Source organism: Magallana gigas, chromosome 10, assembly GCF_963853765.1.
Source record: "Magallana gigas chromosome 10, xbMagGiga1.1, whole genome shotgun sequence".
NCBI lineage: Eukaryota > Metazoa > Mollusca > Bivalvia > Ostreida > Ostreidae > Magallana > Magallana gigas.
In genome coordinates, this window is record NC_088862.1 from 17,875,198 (window position 1) to 17,892,742 (window position 17,545).

The 17,545-nt window shown below is 33.9% G+C and overlaps 1 long non-coding RNA gene across 4 annotated transcripts in view; it reads left to right on the top strand.

Annotated features, from left to right (window-relative positions):
* The first annotated feature begins 7,681 nt into the window (after positions 1 to 7,681).
* Positions 7,682 to 17,545, top strand: part of LOC117684577 (uncharacterized) — a 37,462-nt gene continuing 27,598 nt past the window's right edge. Inside the window, exons 1-6 of one of the 4 annotated variants that reach the window (XR_010710086.1) lie at positions 7,682 to 8,137; positions 9,194 to 9,259; positions 11,632 to 11,841; positions 12,901 to 12,966; positions 15,339 to 15,548; positions 16,608 to 16,673. This is a non-coding gene — a long non-coding RNA (uncharacterized lncRNA). Of the gene's footprint in view, positions 8,138 to 8,410; positions 8,613 to 9,193; positions 9,260 to 11,631; positions 11,842 to 12,112; positions 12,319 to 12,900; positions 12,967 to 15,338; positions 15,549 to 15,819; positions 16,026 to 16,607; positions 16,674 to 17,545 lie in introns of those variants that run through there. The other 3 variants (XR_010710085.1, XR_010710087.1, XR_010710088.1) reach the window with 3 other exon arrangements.

Below are 17,545 nucleotides of genomic sequence, written 5' to 3' on the forward strand. Positions count from 1 at the left end.
AAGTCCTGTTAAGTTTTAATATTGTTGCAGTATTTATTTTTCAAACTGTGTATCCATATGGCATTAGTGTGTTTATACATCATTTATCTAGAAGTATGTACCCAGCCATCTTCAAGGGTTTCTGATCTACCTCGCTTGTGAGGAACGATGCGGATCAGAAACACTTGACTTGGGAAGATGGTAATCAACTGGTCAACGATTTTATTTATAGCATCGCGAAAAAGCTCCTGGAAACGCTTCAGAGTTTTTGTCGGATATTCATGGAGAAATCTTACAGCCAGGTAAATTAAACAATAAGTCAATAACACACATGTAAATATGCTTAACGTTGAATACGTAAACAATTTCAAGAAAAATTTGATTAAGGTAGTATGGGACACTTCCATGTTGTGACGTATTGTTTATCATAATAAAAAATAAAATAAAGTGTAATTATATAAGTAGTTTCTTTCCAAAAGTGATCACCTTTCTCCGTAGCGCAGTGGGATAGAGGGTTTACTACGAACCTGTAAGTCATGAGTTCGAATCCCGCTGGGGTTTTTAAAATTTTTACCTTAACAAATATTTTTAAAAGCTATTTTTGGTTAAATATTGTAAATTTTGAAAATTCTAAACCGGTGAAAGCTGTTCAATTATATAGTACTTTAATCCACATTAATATCTACAGATGTCCCATACCACCTTAACATTCACTGATGGGTTCTTGAAATTGCTTTAATCCAAACATAAATAAAGAGATGAGTATCCAATCAAAAATCAAGCTTTTGTGTTTGATATCTTCACTTTACGTATGTAGATTAATATATAACAAACAAGAAATGTCCTTTAATCTTAAACCTCGTTCACTCATATGAAAATTTAAAAAATCGATGCAGATTTACATAAAGGCTACTAAAAATTAATCAATCTAAAGATTAAAGAGATTAATATTTTTCAAACAAGCGTTTGTGTTTGATGTTTTGATTTTACGTTTGAAGATTAATACGTTAAAATGATAAAAAAAGTCTTACAATCTTACATCTTGTGGACACATGAATACATATAAAATGTCCTTTTTTCTGATTCATCAACGTAAAACTAGATAGGCAATGATCCCTTAGTACTGTAAGGGTTTTTTAGAGTGAGCTCCAAAAATGCAGGGAATAGAACGTATAATTCTGACCATCCTAGGAATTGTGGTTACTGTAGAAAACCTTATCATTGTTATTGCAGCAATACGAAATAAAAGTCTCCGAGACAACACACATTACAATTTAGTTATATCGTTGTCCGTCTGTGATTCCGTGCTTGGACTAAACGTCTTAACGTTTGGGAATGTGGTCATGCCAAATACCAACTCAAACGATAAGAATATCCACTTACTCTGTACTTTTCTGGCTATTGTAACATGTGCAACCTATCAAATGTCATTGGTGCAAACTTTGTTCATCAGTTTGAATCGTTACCTAGTGATCATCGAAAGTAAGCTGAACCATATCCTTTGGGACGGGAACAGAAAGTACATTATGTTCTGTGTCACGTGGATGGTGACCATCGTTTTCAATGCGCCCATTTTGACTTTAGGTATGCAAGGATGTGATATGAACTCTTTTCTACGCAAGTCTGTGTATTCGGTCATGTTAAATTCAATCAGAGTTCTGTTAATCATTCCAACATTCGTTTTGTATTTTCTCACTTTATGGAAGATATATAGATTACACAACAAGACATGCATCGATGATAACCCAGATCGAAATATTCGCACGAGAAAACGAATGATTAAGTCAATGAAAGTTGTAAGTCTCATTCTCATAACGTTGGTGATTTCTATCATACCTGCAGTCGTGCGCGGATTTAAAAGGGTGTTGTCTCGTTCTGATTTTGTTATGCTTAATTGCTTTTCTGCTTCGAACTCAGCTGTCAATCCAATTATATATTGTACACAGATTGAGGATCTCAACAAGGAAATAAAAATAATGTTTAGAATTCACAAGTAAAATTTTTGGGAGAGAAAAAAAGAACGACAAATGATGAAGTTGTTTAGTGAAATCGTGACAAATTCGCTGACGCATTCAAAAGCGACATTTGTGATGCTAAATCATAGATTTATAATTTTTTTCCATATCAAATATAACTAGCACGAAGAAAACAACATAAGAAATAAAAAGGTGGATTTTCTGATTTAAGATGTAATGCATGGAGAATCAAATAGCAAAGAAATAGTGGCCACTATATTATTTCAAATAGATGGACAGGACCACCACTGGGAGGAGGTAACGATCAACGTAATAGTGCCTTAAAATTGAAACATGGTATCGAAGAATGGATAAACAATGATAAAGGTCTTTTAAACGATAGATTATACACCTTTTCCCAATTGTATGAAAATCGGGGGGGGGGGGGGGGTGAAGAAAAAAAAATTAAATATCAAAGTACCGAAGAACTGACGGTAGTTGATGTTATCGATTTTTTTAAATTCTGAAATAAACTAGATGTTATTTTGCATGACAATTACAAATGTCAAATAGTGTCTAATCTATATTTTAAATACGTACATTTTTATAATCTGATTTCTCGGACTTTTTCGACAAGAATTTCGAGAAATCCCCATACCGGCATGTTAAGTAATATTTAAAGATAAAATGAATTAGGCCAAACTATGTATCAGTATTAATAGAAATATTTGTGTAAAATTGTACAGATCCAAGCAATACTGTACTATAGTCTCGTTCAACCAGACGCTCGGCTGTCGCCGTTAATCCCCGACAAGCAAGAGAGACTCTCTGCTTGTTGAAGATAAACGAAACAGCCGGGCGTCGATTTGAACGAGACTATATTGAACTCTGGCGTAGGAATACATTCGACTACAAAAAAATCTAAATTGTTAGTACCATTTAAATTTGGCTATTTTCAAATTATTTATAAATATGTTTCCGTGCTTAAAATTTACATTGTTGTATTGAGGCATTTCTAATAGTCTACTAAAATTTTACTGTCAGTCGTCGCGTAATAATCTTTAGAGATACAGAGGTCACATTTCTTTGTCATGTAAACAAAGCTTTGTATACGTTTTTGAATGTTGAAATAAAAATCCCATCATTGGACACAAACGAACGGGATAAATGCAAGGAACTATTTATTTATGCTGAAAACAAATTAGAACAGAGAGAAATCAGCTTCAATAAAAACTATTGCCGGTATACAAAACCAAATGTTTTATAAACAAAAACGGCACGAGCCTTGTTAACACGACAGAGAATTGTGAGCTGTGTATTTTGCTTATTACTTTACGACTGACTCTAAAATTTTTGTTGATCATTAGAAATGCACTTCTAAAGCATTATAAACAGTTAATATAAAATTTGACCAAAATTGTGACCATGCCCCTTTCAAAGTACCCATCTCAACTATTCTGAACATTAAAATTGAAAAAAAAAATTTAAATTTAGAGGTCAAATCATGTTCAAGTCCCTTTAAGGTATCCAGGTTAATTCATTTCTGGTCAGATTCATTCATTTGTACCAAAATGGAAGTGTATTATGAATAAGATTTTTTATTTTTAAAAATGATGTTTAAAGTGGATAGAGAATGGTGTCTATGTTTTTGATTTATTTTAGTCATATAAAGCAAATTTTAAGGGAAAACATTACCATTCGAATGTGCCTCCCAAAACATTATGCATCCAACTCTAGTATTTGCAAACAGTACTCTGATTTTATTGTCGGAAAATTAATTGAATAGATTCAGTATGGAGGTATAAAACTTTTATGTAGAGTAGTGAGTGTCAACCCCCGAGAATGGTTATACCTCTTACTGTAGAACCAAGTAAGCCACGTATTTGTCACGATGAACGTAACATTAGTTTATGGGTTAAGGATCTGTCTTTTCGGTCAGAGACACTGAAGGATATTCATTGTTTGGTAGATAAGAAAGCATTGTTGATCACATGTGATGAGAAATCAGGTTACAGTCACATAAAAATTGATGAAGAGTCTCAGGAAGTTTCTGGTATTCAGTTTGGCAAATTGTTCATGGTGTATACAACATACTCATTTGGTTAGAAAGCTTCTACCTTTATTTACCAATCCATAGTTATGTGTGTTACTTCTTATCTTAGGACATTCTCTGTACATAATTCTCTGAACATAGATAATAGTTTTGTTGTTACTAGGGGAGCTGATTTTGTAGATGATATGAAAGTTCACGAGGAAGCTAGGAAGCTGGTTTATGGTTTAGTTGAATTGTTGACAAGGTTGGGCTATACCCAATCATTCAGTAAATGTTCATAAATTCCTTCAAGTTGCAAGAAGTACTTAGGTTTAAAGTTGATTCTGTTAGGGAAGCATACATAGTACCAGGTGATAAAAATGTGAAATTCATAGATCTAAGAGAATCAATTTTAGAAGGAAAGGAAGTAGATGTCCTGACATTGTAAAGTTTTATTGAGAAGTGCATTTCTATGAGTTTGGTTATCCCAGGATAAAAGTTGTTCTCTGATTTAATAGATGCTGGAATTTTTCAAGGTTTGAAAAACAGTAGGTCTGTTAAAATTTCGGGACCCTAAAAGAGGAAATTAAACATTGGAGATTTGTAGATAAATGGCAGGATTATTCTAAATGGAGATTGGAATTTCACAAAGCAATATCAATTTATACTGATTTTTCTTATGGGGCGTTTGTAAGATTAGGGGAGGAAGACCAAGTGTTAGGTGATTATTGGTCAGGAAATGATGCAAGGCCAATATCTGTTAATGAGGCAGATGCAATTTTGAGGTCTTTAATGTCATCTAGCAGTATGGTGCAAGATTCACGAGTGGATGTATACACATACAGCATGACTGTTATTTGTTCTTAAAATAGTCAGGGTAAGAGATGTTAACAGCTTAATGATATCATAAAGGATATTTTTAAGTTAATGCAAAAAATATTGATTTACACCTAACTTTTGTGTCTTCAAAGTTGAATGAGGCAGATAAGCCTTTTAGAATCCTAAGTGCAGCAGATACTATGCTTAACCAAAAGGCATGGACATTGGTAGACACCACATTCAGTAGATTTAATGGCACTAGATTCTAATACAATGAGTTCAAAAGAGGGTATGCCTTTAAAACATTTTACACCTTGTGCTCCTCTATTAGCAGGTATTAATGTCTTTTGTCAATATATTAATTAGAAAAGAAATCAACCACTATGTTTTCCTCCCTTTAGATTGATTTTTCCTATTAATTGTTTACTCGAGCAGCGAAAGGTCATATGTACAATCTTAGTTTCTATGATGAGTTGCAGAAGGATAAAACGTACGCTCAACTAGGACCTTGGGTCACCCGAAAATAGTTCTCCAAAATGAGTGTATTAATGAGCACTTATGGAACTCTTTTACAAGTGAAGATAAGAATGTAAATCTACTTTCTTTTTTTCTATATCCATAGGGAGACCACAGGTCACCTTATGTCCTAAAACAATGTCGTAATCATTTTGTTAATCAATACGGAAACAAAAGTTACCTAACATCTGCCTAGTGTCTGTTTTACAAAATTGAGATTCGTCAGAAGTGATCCACTGTAGGGACCAGGGGTCACCTAATGTGTAATATCAATGCCCCCCCCCCCCCCCAGTCCCCCACGGATTAGGGTTTTGAAGACTTTGGGGAACTTTTTTTTTGCTTGTCAAGAGTTTTAAGATTTTTTGGATGACTCTGCCCCCCCCCCCCCCACTTTCAAAAACGATGCTACGTGCCTTGAGATTTATAGATTTTAAAGAATACAGATTCACCAGAAGCCATTCACTGTAGAGAAACAAGGGATCATTATAAAAATGATATCAATAGAGATCACCTTAGGTCCTGAATCAAGTGATGTTATAATTTTGGTAATATATTGGAAGACCAAGTTCACCTAATGCCATTTTCGAAGATGGATAATCACCAAAAGTTCGCCACGGTAGGAGACTACCTTAACCTTAAGTGGAACTTCAATAAGGAGACCCAACGTCACCTAAGGTCCTAAATCAATGAAATGATAACCTTATTAATCTATATAGGGAGACCATTGATCACATTAAGTGAAATATCCAAAAAAAGGCCAGAGGTCTGACCTTTATGCATTTTTGAAGATAGAGATTAATTCACCAGAACAACTGTAGGGAGACTAGTGGCCACCTTACTTCGAACACCAATAAAGAGAACAGAGGTTACCTTAGGTAACTAATTAAATAATTTTGTTAATCTAAGGTGAACCATTTATAATGACACCAGAGTTCATCTTTGGTCATTTTAATATTATATTGATCTCCTTTATAATAAAATTCTACAAAAAGATATAGTTTATAGCTTAAAACATAATTTCTAAAATTTAAGGTAGATCTGATGCTTTAACGTTCACCACCAAACTCTATCTTTAAAAAAATGTGTAAAGGATGCTGCACCAGAAGGCATCCACTGTAGAGAATCCAGGGGTTACTTTAAATAGATTATCCAAAGGAAGACCAGAGGTCACTGTAGGTCCGTTATCAATGTTGTTATGATTTTAATAATTTATAAGAAGACCAGGGATCACATTTTGTCATTTTTGAAGATGGAGGTTCACCAGAAGTCAGCCACTGTAAGGAGCCTAGAGGTCACCTTTGGTATTAAATCAATCAAATAAAAATGTTGTTCACCTATAGGGAGATCAGAGTTCATCTTATGTCATTTTACAAGATTTTACAAGGTAGAGAGCTTCAACAGCCACTGTAGGAAGATAAGGGGTCCTCTTAAGTGGAATATCCATTAGGAGACCAGAGGTAACCTTAAGTCTTTAACCAATAAAATTATTTTGTTAGTCTAAAGAGTATGGGTCACTTTAAGTAAACTATTCCAAATTACACCAGAGGCCATCTTAGGTCCTAGATCAATGGAGTAATAATTTGTGAATCTATAGAGAGACCAAAGGTCACCTTAATGTAGTTTTGAAGATGGATATTCACCAAAAGTCAATCACTGTAAGAAGGCTTAATATCAAATTACATTCACAAGGAGACTAGAGGTCAACGTGGGTCTGAAATCAATGGAGTAAAAAATTTTATCTTTAGGGAGACCAGAAGTCACCTTATGTCATTTTATAGTTTGGAGAGTCACCGGTCATTTGATGCATTTTGCAAATTGGAGATTTATCAGTCTTCATCCATTCATTGACTACCTGGTGTTACCTCAGATTATTTTACAAGATGGAGATTCACTTAGGTTATTCACTGTAGGATAACCATAGATCACCTTAGGCAAAAAAAGAATAAGTGACGTCACCAATGGTTTTAGATTGATGTTGTAATTCTTTGAGTCAATATTGAGACCAGATTTAATAAATATTTTAATATACAAGGTGAAGATTTACCAAAGCCAGAGGCTACCTAATATTGGCATGGTCACGGTTTTGGTCAAAAATCACCTTTCCTATTTTAATATTTACAATGCTTCAGTAAGGCATTCTTAATAAGAAACCGAAATTTGAGTGTAATTTGTTGAATTGTGAACAAGTTACATAGCTTGAACTTCTTTGCAAAGTAAACAAAGCGTTTGTTTATATTTGAAATGTTAAAGTGAAAATTCCAATTTTAGACCTCAAATGAATGTGTTAAACGTTAGAAACTGTTTATGCTTAAAATAAATTAAAAGATAGACAAATCAGGTTTACAATTTTTTTACTCGTATATGGGTATATCCCTCTAACTATTTTTAGAATCGGTAGGACAACAAAGAAGTGCCTTTAAGCAAAATAGTCCCTATACTTGCAGAGTGTATATACATATATTGGGACATTTTAAATCAGAATGTTTGACACATGTCAGAAAAGAGGATTTGCAATTTTTAAAACAAGTGTCAAAATTGAATTATCATTTGAAGAAAAGAATTGAAATTGTTTGATGTACACCCTTTCCAAAACTGAGAAATTCCCTACTTTTACTTTCATTTTCAGAGTTTTTCAATACAGACGCATTTTGCCGGAAAACGAATCTGACTTCAAACCACGAAATTTTAACAGGAAAGAGACAATTTGATGAGCTTTCATTCAAGAGGTCCCTCGTTGCTGAACGAAAATTAGGGCCGGAGCTATGAACCCTAACGTTAACATTACCGCCTATGGAAAATGCATTAGTGGACTATACCCATATTGAGCTCCATGCTGGTAAGGCATATTTCTTGTTTATTTGCAATTATTATGATAAACGTGCATTTTTCTTTTGTACATCTTCTCATTTATGTGAATAAACTAAATTTCCAACAAGTTCAACAAGTTTAATCATTTTAATAGCATATTTTCCAAGAAAATATCCATCACAACACCCCCCCCCCCCCCGGGATTTTCAAAAAACCAATTTGAATTAAAGAAATTGTGATTTTTACTTGAATGTAATTTATTTTGAGTTTTTACATTAAAAAAATGAACATGTATGTGTGTTTCTAATTATATATGAGTTTAGAAGACATTTTTATAAATTTTGAGACCAAATATCACTTCGGGTTTTTAGTGCGATCATTTCAAGCGAGCAAAAGTGAAAGTAGAAAAGCAGAAAGTTTCCGGTGAGGAAAAATACTTCATTCTAGCAGTGTCCAGCTATCTAAGATTAGTTTGCATTGTAAGGGAATTGTATTAGTGTCCGGTAGGTTCCAATTCTATATTTATGATGATAGATTTGCATTAAATTGGAGTAAATTAATTTGTCATGCATGTGACATGACTATATATGTACCGAAGATGTAGGTATGCACTCTTTAACATGTAGAAGCCTACCATGCTGGTTAGTACTTAATCCACAAAATCTATCTTTGTTTATCATAATCAAAATTGAATGAAATTATCAGTAATCATTTTAAGTAGATATTTACTAGTATTTATTTATTCATACTATTGAAAAAATAGATCAATATGTTGGGGTGGGGGTTGATATTGAATGTTATTGGGGGGGGGGGGGGTCTTTAGGCTGTATATATGTGTTGTGCATGAAGATGTAGTTATTGTTGCCTATCTGTTGTTCTCTCTTTCTGTATCTTTCCCCCTCTCTCTAATTCTGTCTGTCTGTCTGTCTGTCTGTCTGTCTGTCTGTCTGTCGTCTGTCTGTCTGTCTGTCTGTCTGTCTGTCTCTCTCTCTCTCTCAACATATGGCTGCTTTTGATATGGAATTGCAAATGTTGGGAATAGTGTTTAATAATGTAGAATTTAATTCAAAACATTTCATTTTAGATAACATGTAAATTGAAATGGAAGTCTTCTTCAAAGAATAAAACACAACAATGAGCCACACTTGATGTAAGTAAAATTTATTTTTGTAACTTCACTCGTCCAAGTTTAAAAGAAGGAACCTATAAAAACTATATACCCTGCAAGGCCAGTATTTTACATGCAGATCAATAATTTAGAATATTATAGATACTGGGAAACTTTACATTGATTATACATATTTCACGGACTTTGTGGGTATTTCTTGTTCTTCTGGATTTTGAACTTTAGTTAAATGTAGACTCTCTTCCACAGGATATGTCTTTTGATAATTTTTGCTAAATTTGTTACCATGGTAACAAGATACAAGAGTAAAAGAAAAAATCCTTATTAGCAAGTTTCTTTTCCCTATGACATATATTTAATGAGTTAAGTCATGGTGCATTTGTTCCGAAATTAGGCTTAAATAAAAGTTCAGCAAATATTACACTTATATGAGTAAAAACAACTCATCACTATGACGTCATTATGACGTCATAGGTGAGGTAATCTCAAGCTAGCATCAAAATGGAGCAAAAACTGAATTGAGGGCCTCACATTAAAGAGTCATATAACTTTATTATTTAATATGTTTTACGGTGCTACCGTTCTGGCGAGCGCAGCAAGAATTACACTTACTGTACCTTGCATCATTATCAACTTATAGTTTTATTTAGGTATCAAAGAACGTCAAAGAATTTTTGAGAGAGTATTGCTCTACAATAAGTATGCCAAAGGTACTAATTTTAATGGTTATGATACATACAGCGCAACCCCCTACCCAGAGAGAGAGAGAGAGAGAGAGAGAGAGAGAGAGAGAGAGAGAGAGAGAGAGAGAGAGAGAGACCGGTACCTGTTTGTAGGTGTGTAATTTCCCACTTTTAAATTTAATGGTCTGACTATATGCAATATCTACATAATTCTTTTACCTGTTTATTTTTTCATTTTATTCCCTTTTATTTAGTTCAAAATGTCCTATTGTTTATTTGGTAGACGGACATATACTTACATGCCTACTGTACATGCATGCACAATTAGTTTAAAAATGGATCGCTATGACAGTAAAGTATGGCTCTTGCTAGTATATATATATATATAAAATCTCTATATTAAAAAAAGATTAAAAACAAATCATATGTCAATGAGGCAGGTATCGCAGACTATACTGAAGTACACTCATTACAGATGTTTGATCTAGTCTCGTTCAACCAGACGCTCGGCTGTCTCCGTAAATCTCCGACGAGCAGAGATCTCTGTTCGTCGGAGATTTACGGAGACTGCCGAGCGTCTGGTTGAACGAGACTAATGTTTGATCCACCTCTAAATTTATCGCGGGAAATATAGCGCGAGTGCACTGTGACGTCATCCATGACTTTGTTCGTCTTTGTTTACGTTTCTCGACTCAATACGAAGGTATGGAAGCATGTAACAAATCTTTTGAGTCTCGCCAAAGCATATGCGGTACTCAAAACGTGTCTTCAAACTTTAAGTCACCGTAAATTACGAGTTAAAAGTCGGCCATTTTTGGCATAGCACCACGGGTGAAAACATTAGAGAGCATTATGGGACGTAGACAAAAAATTTTGTTTGATGAACTGTAGGTTTAGCTCGTTCTTTTTCCCGCGCACACTGGTTCTTAGAGCTCGCTTCGCTAGCCGGCGCTGCGCGCCGGCGAGCTGCGCTCGCTATAAACCAATACCTACATGTAATACCTTGATGGATAGGGAAATTCCTAAACTTTTCTATTTTACCTTTTTCGTGGTGTTTGAAAACAATTCTTTTTTGTAACTAAAGAAAAACTCATGATTTTTACGACAACAATTTTATAAAATCAGACATAATTGAGCTTTTTCATAAGAATATGAACAAAATAAATTTGGTAAAATATTGAATGTTTATGTTTTACATGTATTTTAATCCTTGAGATTAAATTTTCCTCAATTTATGCAATTTGAAGAGCATCGAGTGCCAATGAGCTATATGTTGTTTAGGTAAATTATGACTGGAATGTTTCTTAAAATTTCATGCATGTGTATCACTGCTGCAAAATCCATAGTTATGTATTGAATTTTTCCAAATTTGGAATCATGGTTCTTTATAGTGTCTAGAGTGAATATATAAGCTAAGAATTGTAAATAACCACAATGACTGTTTTATATTGGGTATATCCCTCTAACTATTTTTAGAATCGGTAGGACAACAAAGAAGTGCCTTTAAGCAAAATAGTCCCTATACTTGCAGAGTGTATATACATATATTGGGACATTTTAAATCAGAATGTTTGACACATGTCAGAAAAGAGGATTTGCAATTTTTAAAACAAGTGTCAAAATTGAATTATCATTTGAAGAAAAGAATTGAAATTGTTTGATGTACACCCTTTCCAAAACTGAGAAATTCCCTACTTTTACTTTCATTTTCAGAGTTTTTCAATACAGACGCATTTTGCCGGAAAACGAATCTGACTTCAAACCACGAAATTTTAACAGGAAAGAGACAATTTGATGAGCTTTCATTCAAGAGGTCCCTCGTTGCTGAACGAAAATTAGGGCCGGAGCTATGAACCCTAACGTTAACATTACCGCCTATGGAAAATGCATTAGTGGACTATACCCATATTGAGCTCCATGCTGGTAAGGCATATTTCTTGTTTATTTGCAATTATTATGATAAACGTGCATTTTTCTTTTGTACATCTTCTCATTTATGTGAATAAACTAAATTTCCAACAAGTTCAACAAGTTTAATCATTTTAATAGCATATTTTCCAAGAAAATATCCATCACAACACCCCCCCCCCCCCCCCGGGATTTTCAAAAAACCAATTTGAATTAAAGAAATTGTGATTTTTACTTGAATGTAATTTATTTTGAGTTTTTACATTAAAAAAATGAACATGTATGTGTGTTTCTAATTATATATGAGTTTAGAAGACATTTTTATAAATTTTGAGACCAAATATCACTTCGGGTTTTTAGTGCGATCATTTCAAGCGAGCAAAAGTGAAAGTAGAAAAGCAGAAAGTTTCCGGTGAGGAAAAATACTTCATTCTAGCAGTGTCCAGCTATCTAAGATTAGTTTGCATTGTAAGGGAATTGTATTAGTGTCCGGTAGGTTCCAATTCTATATTTATGATGATAGATTTGCATTAAATTGGAGTAAATTAATTTGTCATGCATGTGACATGACTATATATGTACCGAAGATGTAGGTATGCACTCTTTAACATGTAGAAGCCTACCATGCTGGTTAGTACTTAATCCACAAAATCTATCTTTGTTTATCATAATCAAAATTGAATGAAATTATCAGTAATCATTTTAAGTAGATATTTACTAGTATTTATTTATTCATACTATTGAAAAAATAGATCAATATGTTGGGGTGGGGGTTGATATTGAATGTTATTGGGGGGGGGGGGGGTCTTTAGGCTGTATATATGTGTTGTGCATGAAGATGTAGTTATTGTTGCCTATCTGTTGTTCTCTCTTTCTGTATCTTTCCCCCTCTCTCTAATTCTGTCTGTCTGTCTGTCTGTCTGTCTGTCTGTCTGTCTGTCTGTCCGTCTGTCTGTCTGTCTGTCTGTCTGTCTCTCTCTCTCTCTCAACATATGGCTGCTTTTGATATGGAATTGCAAATGTTGGGAATAGTGTTTAATAATGTAGAATTTAATTCAAAACATTTCATTTTAGATAACATGTAAATTGAAATGGAAGTCTTCTTCAAAGAATAAAACACAACAATGAGCCACACTTGATGTAAGTAAAATTTATTTTTGTAACTTCACTCGTCCAAGTTTAAAAGAAGGAACCTATAAAAACTATATACCCTGCAAGGCCAGTATTTTACATGCAGATCAATAATTTAGAATATTATAGATACTGGGAAACTTTACATTGATTATACATATTTCACGGACTTTGTGGGTATTTCTTGTTCTTCTGGATTTTGAACTTTAGTTAAATGTAGACTCTCTTCCACAGGATATGTCTTTTGATAATTTTTGCTAAATTTGTTACCATGGTAACAAGATACAAGAGTAAAAGAAAAAATCCTTATTAGCAAGTTTCTTTTCCCTATGACATATATTTAATGAGTTAAGTCATGGTGCATTTGTTCCGAAATTAGGCTTAAATAAAAGTTCAGCAAATATTACACTTATATGAGTAAAAACAACTCATCACTATGACGTCATTATGACGTCATAGGTGAGGTAATCTCAAGCTAGCATCAAAATGGAGCAAAAACTGAATTGAGGGCCTCACATTAAAGAGTCATATAACTTTATTATTTAATATGTTTTACGGTGCTACCGTTCTGGCGAGCGCAGCAAGAATTACACTTACTGTACCTTGCATCATTATCAACTTATAGTTTTATTTAGGTATCAAAGAACGTCAAAGAATTTTTGAGAGAGTATTGCTCTACAATAAGTATGCCAAAGGTACTAATTTTAATGGTTATGATACATACAGCGCAACCCCCTACCCAGAGAGAGAGAGAGAGAGAGAGAGAGAGAGAGAGAGAGAGAGAGAGAGAGAGAGAGAGAGAGACCGGTACCTGTTTGTAGGTGTGTAATTTCCCACTTTTAAATTTAATGGTCTGACTATATGCAATATCTACATAATTCTTTTACCTGTTTATTTTTTCATTTTATTCCCTTTTATTTAGTTCAAAATGTCCTATTGTTTATTTGGTAGACGGACATATACTTACATGCCTACTGTACATGCATGCACAATTAGTTTAAAAATGGATCGCTATGACAGTAAAGTATGGCTCTTGCTAGTATATATATATATATAAAATCTCTATATTAAAAAAAGATTAAAAACAAATCATATGTCAATGAGGCAGGTATCGCAGACTATACTGAAGTACACTCATTACAGATGTTTGATCTAGTCTCGTTCAACCAGACGCTCGGCTGTCTCCGTAAATCTCCGACGAGCAGAGATCTCTGTTCGTCGGAGATTTACGGAGACTGCCGAGCGTCTGGTTGAACGAGACTAATGTTTGATCCACCTCTAAATTTATCGCGGGAAATATAGCGCGAGTGCACTGTGACGTCATCCATGACTTTGTTCGTCTTTGTTTACGTTTCTCGACTCAATACGAAGGTATGGAAGCATGTAACAAATCTTTTGAGTCTCGCCAAAGCATATGCGGTACTCAAAACGTGTCTTCAAACTTTAAGTCACCGTAAATTACGAGTTAAAAGTCGGCCATTTTTGGCATAGCACCACGGGTGAAAACATTAGAGAGCATTATGGGACGTAGACAAAAAATTTTGTTTGATGAACTGTAGGTTTAGCTCGTTCTTTTTCCCGCGCACACTGGTTCTTAGAGCTCGCTTCGCTAGCCGGCGCTGCGCGCCGGCGAGCTGCGCTCGCTATAAACCAATACCTACATGTAATACCTTGATGGATAGGGAAATTCCTAAACTTTTCTATTTTACCTTTTTCGTGGTGTTTGAAAACAATTCTTTTTTGTAACTAAAGAAAAACTCATGATTTTTACGACAACAATTTTATAAAATCAGACATAATTGAGCTTTTTCATAAGAATATGAACAAAATAAATTTGGTAAAATATTGAATGTTTATGTTTTACATGTATTTTAATCCTTGAGATTAAATTTTCCTCAATTTATGCAATTTGAAGAGCATCGAGTGCCAATGAGCTATATGTTGTTTAGGTAAATTATGACTGGAATGTTTCTTAAAATTTCATGCATGTGTATCACTGCTGCAAAATCCATAGTTATGTATTGAATTTTTCCAAATTTGGAATCATGGTTCTTTATAGTGTCTAGAGTGAATATATAAGCTAAGAATTGTAAATAACCACAATGACTGTTTTATATTGGGTATATCCCTCTAACTATTTTTAGAATCGGTAGGACAACAAAGAAGTGCCTTTAAGCAAAATAGTCCCTATACTTGCAGAGTGTATATACATATATTGGGACATTTTAAATCAGAATGTTTGACACATGTCAGAAAAGAGGATTTGCAATTTTTAAAACAAGTGTCAAAATTGAATTATCATTTGAAGAAAAGAATTGAAATTGTTTGATGTACACCCTTTCCAAAACTGAGAAATTCCCTACTTTTACTTTCATTTTCAGAGTTTTTCAATACAGACGCATTTTGCCGGAAAACGAATCTGACTTCAAACCACGAAATTTTAACAGGAAAGAGACAATTTGATGAGCTTTCATTCAAGAGGTCCCTCGTTGCTGAACGAAAATTAGGGCCGGAGCTATGAACCCTAACGTTAACATTACCGCCTATGGAAAATGCATTAGTGGACTATACCCATATTGAGCTCCATGCTGGTAAGGCATATTTCTTGTTTATTTGCAATTATTATGATAAACGTGCATTTTTCTTTTGTACATCTTCTCATTTATGTGAATAAACTAAATTTCCAACAAGTTCAACAAGTTTAATCATTTTAATAGCATATTTTCCAAGAAAATATCCATCACAACACCCCCCCCCCCCCCCCGGGATTTTCAAAAAACCAATTTGAATTAAAGAAATTGTGATTTTTACTTGAATGTAATTTATTTTGAGTTTTTACATTAAAAAAATGAACATGTATGTGTGTTTCTAATTATATATGAGTTTAGAAGACATTTTTATAAATTTTGAGACCAAATATCACTTCGGGTTTTTAGTGCGATCATTTCAAGCGAGCAAAAGTGAAAGTAGAAAAGCAGAAAGTTTCCGGTGAGGAAAAATACTTCATTCTAGCAGTGTCCAGCTATCTAAGATTAGTTTGCATTGTAAGGGAATTGTATTAGTGTCCGGTAGGTTCCAATTCTATATTTATGATGATAGATTTGCATTAAATTGGAGTAAATTAATTTGTCATGCATGTGACATGACTATATATGTACCGAAGATGTAGGTATGCACTCTTTAACATGTAGAAGCCTACCATGCTGGTTAGTACTTAATCCACAAAATCTATCTTTGTTTATCATAATCAAAATTGAATGAAATTATCAGTAATCATTTTAAGTAGATATTTACTAGTATTTATTTATTCATACTATTGAAAAAATAGATCAATATGTTGGGGTGGGGGTTGATATTGAATGTTATTGGGGGGGGGGGGGGTCTTTAGGCTGTATATATGTGTTGTGCATGAAGATGTAGTTATTGTTGCCTATCTGTTGTTCTCTCTTTCTGTATCTTTCCCCCTCTCTCTAATTCTGTCTGTCTGTCTGTCTGTCTGTCTGTCTGTCTGTCTGTCTGTCCGTCTGTCTGTCTGTCTGTCTGTCTGTCTCTCTCTCTCTCTCAACATATGGCTGCTTTTGATATGGAATTGCAAATGTTGGGAATAGTGTTTAATAATGTAGAATTTAATTCAAAACATTTCATTTTAGATAACATGTAAATTGAAATGGAAGTCTTCTTCAAAGAATAAAACACAACAATGAGCCACACTTGATGTAAGTAAAATTTATTTTTGTAACTTCACTCGTCCAAGTTTAAAAGAAGGAACCTATAAAAACTATATACCCTGCAAGGCCAGTATTTTACATGCAGATCAATAATTTAGAATATTATAGATACTGGGAAACTTTACATTGATTATACATATTTCACGGACTTTGTGGGTATTTCTTGTTCTTCTGGATTTTGAACTTTAGTTAAATGTAGACTCTCTTCCACAGGATATGTCTTTTGATAATTTTTGCTAAATTTGTTACCATGGTAACAAGATACAAGAGTAAAAGAAAAAATCCTTATTAGCAAGTTTCTTTTCCCTATGACATATATTTAATGAGTTAAGTCATGGTGCATTTGTTCCGAAATTAGGCTTAAATAAAAGTTCAGCAAATATTACACTTATATGAGTAAAAACAACTCATCACTATGACGTCATTATGACGTCATAGGTGAGGTAATCTCAAGCTAGCATCAAAATGGAGCAAAAACTGAATTGAGGGCCTCACATTAAAGAGTCATATAACTTTATTATTTAATATGTTTTACGGTGCTACCGTTCTGGCGAGCGCAGCAAGAATTACACTTACTGTACCTTGCATCATTATCAACTTATAGTTTTATTTAGGTATCAAAGAACGTCAAAGAATTTTTGAGAGAGTATTGCTCTACAATAAGTATGCCAAAGGTACTAATTTTAATGGTTATGATACATACAGCGCAACCCCCTACCCAGAGAGAGAGAGAGAGAGAGAGAGAGAGAGAGAGAGAGAGAGAGAGAGAGAGAGAGAGAGAGACCGGTACCTGTTTGTAGGTGTGTAATTTCCCACTTTTAAATTTAATGGTCTGACTATATGCAATATCTACATAATTC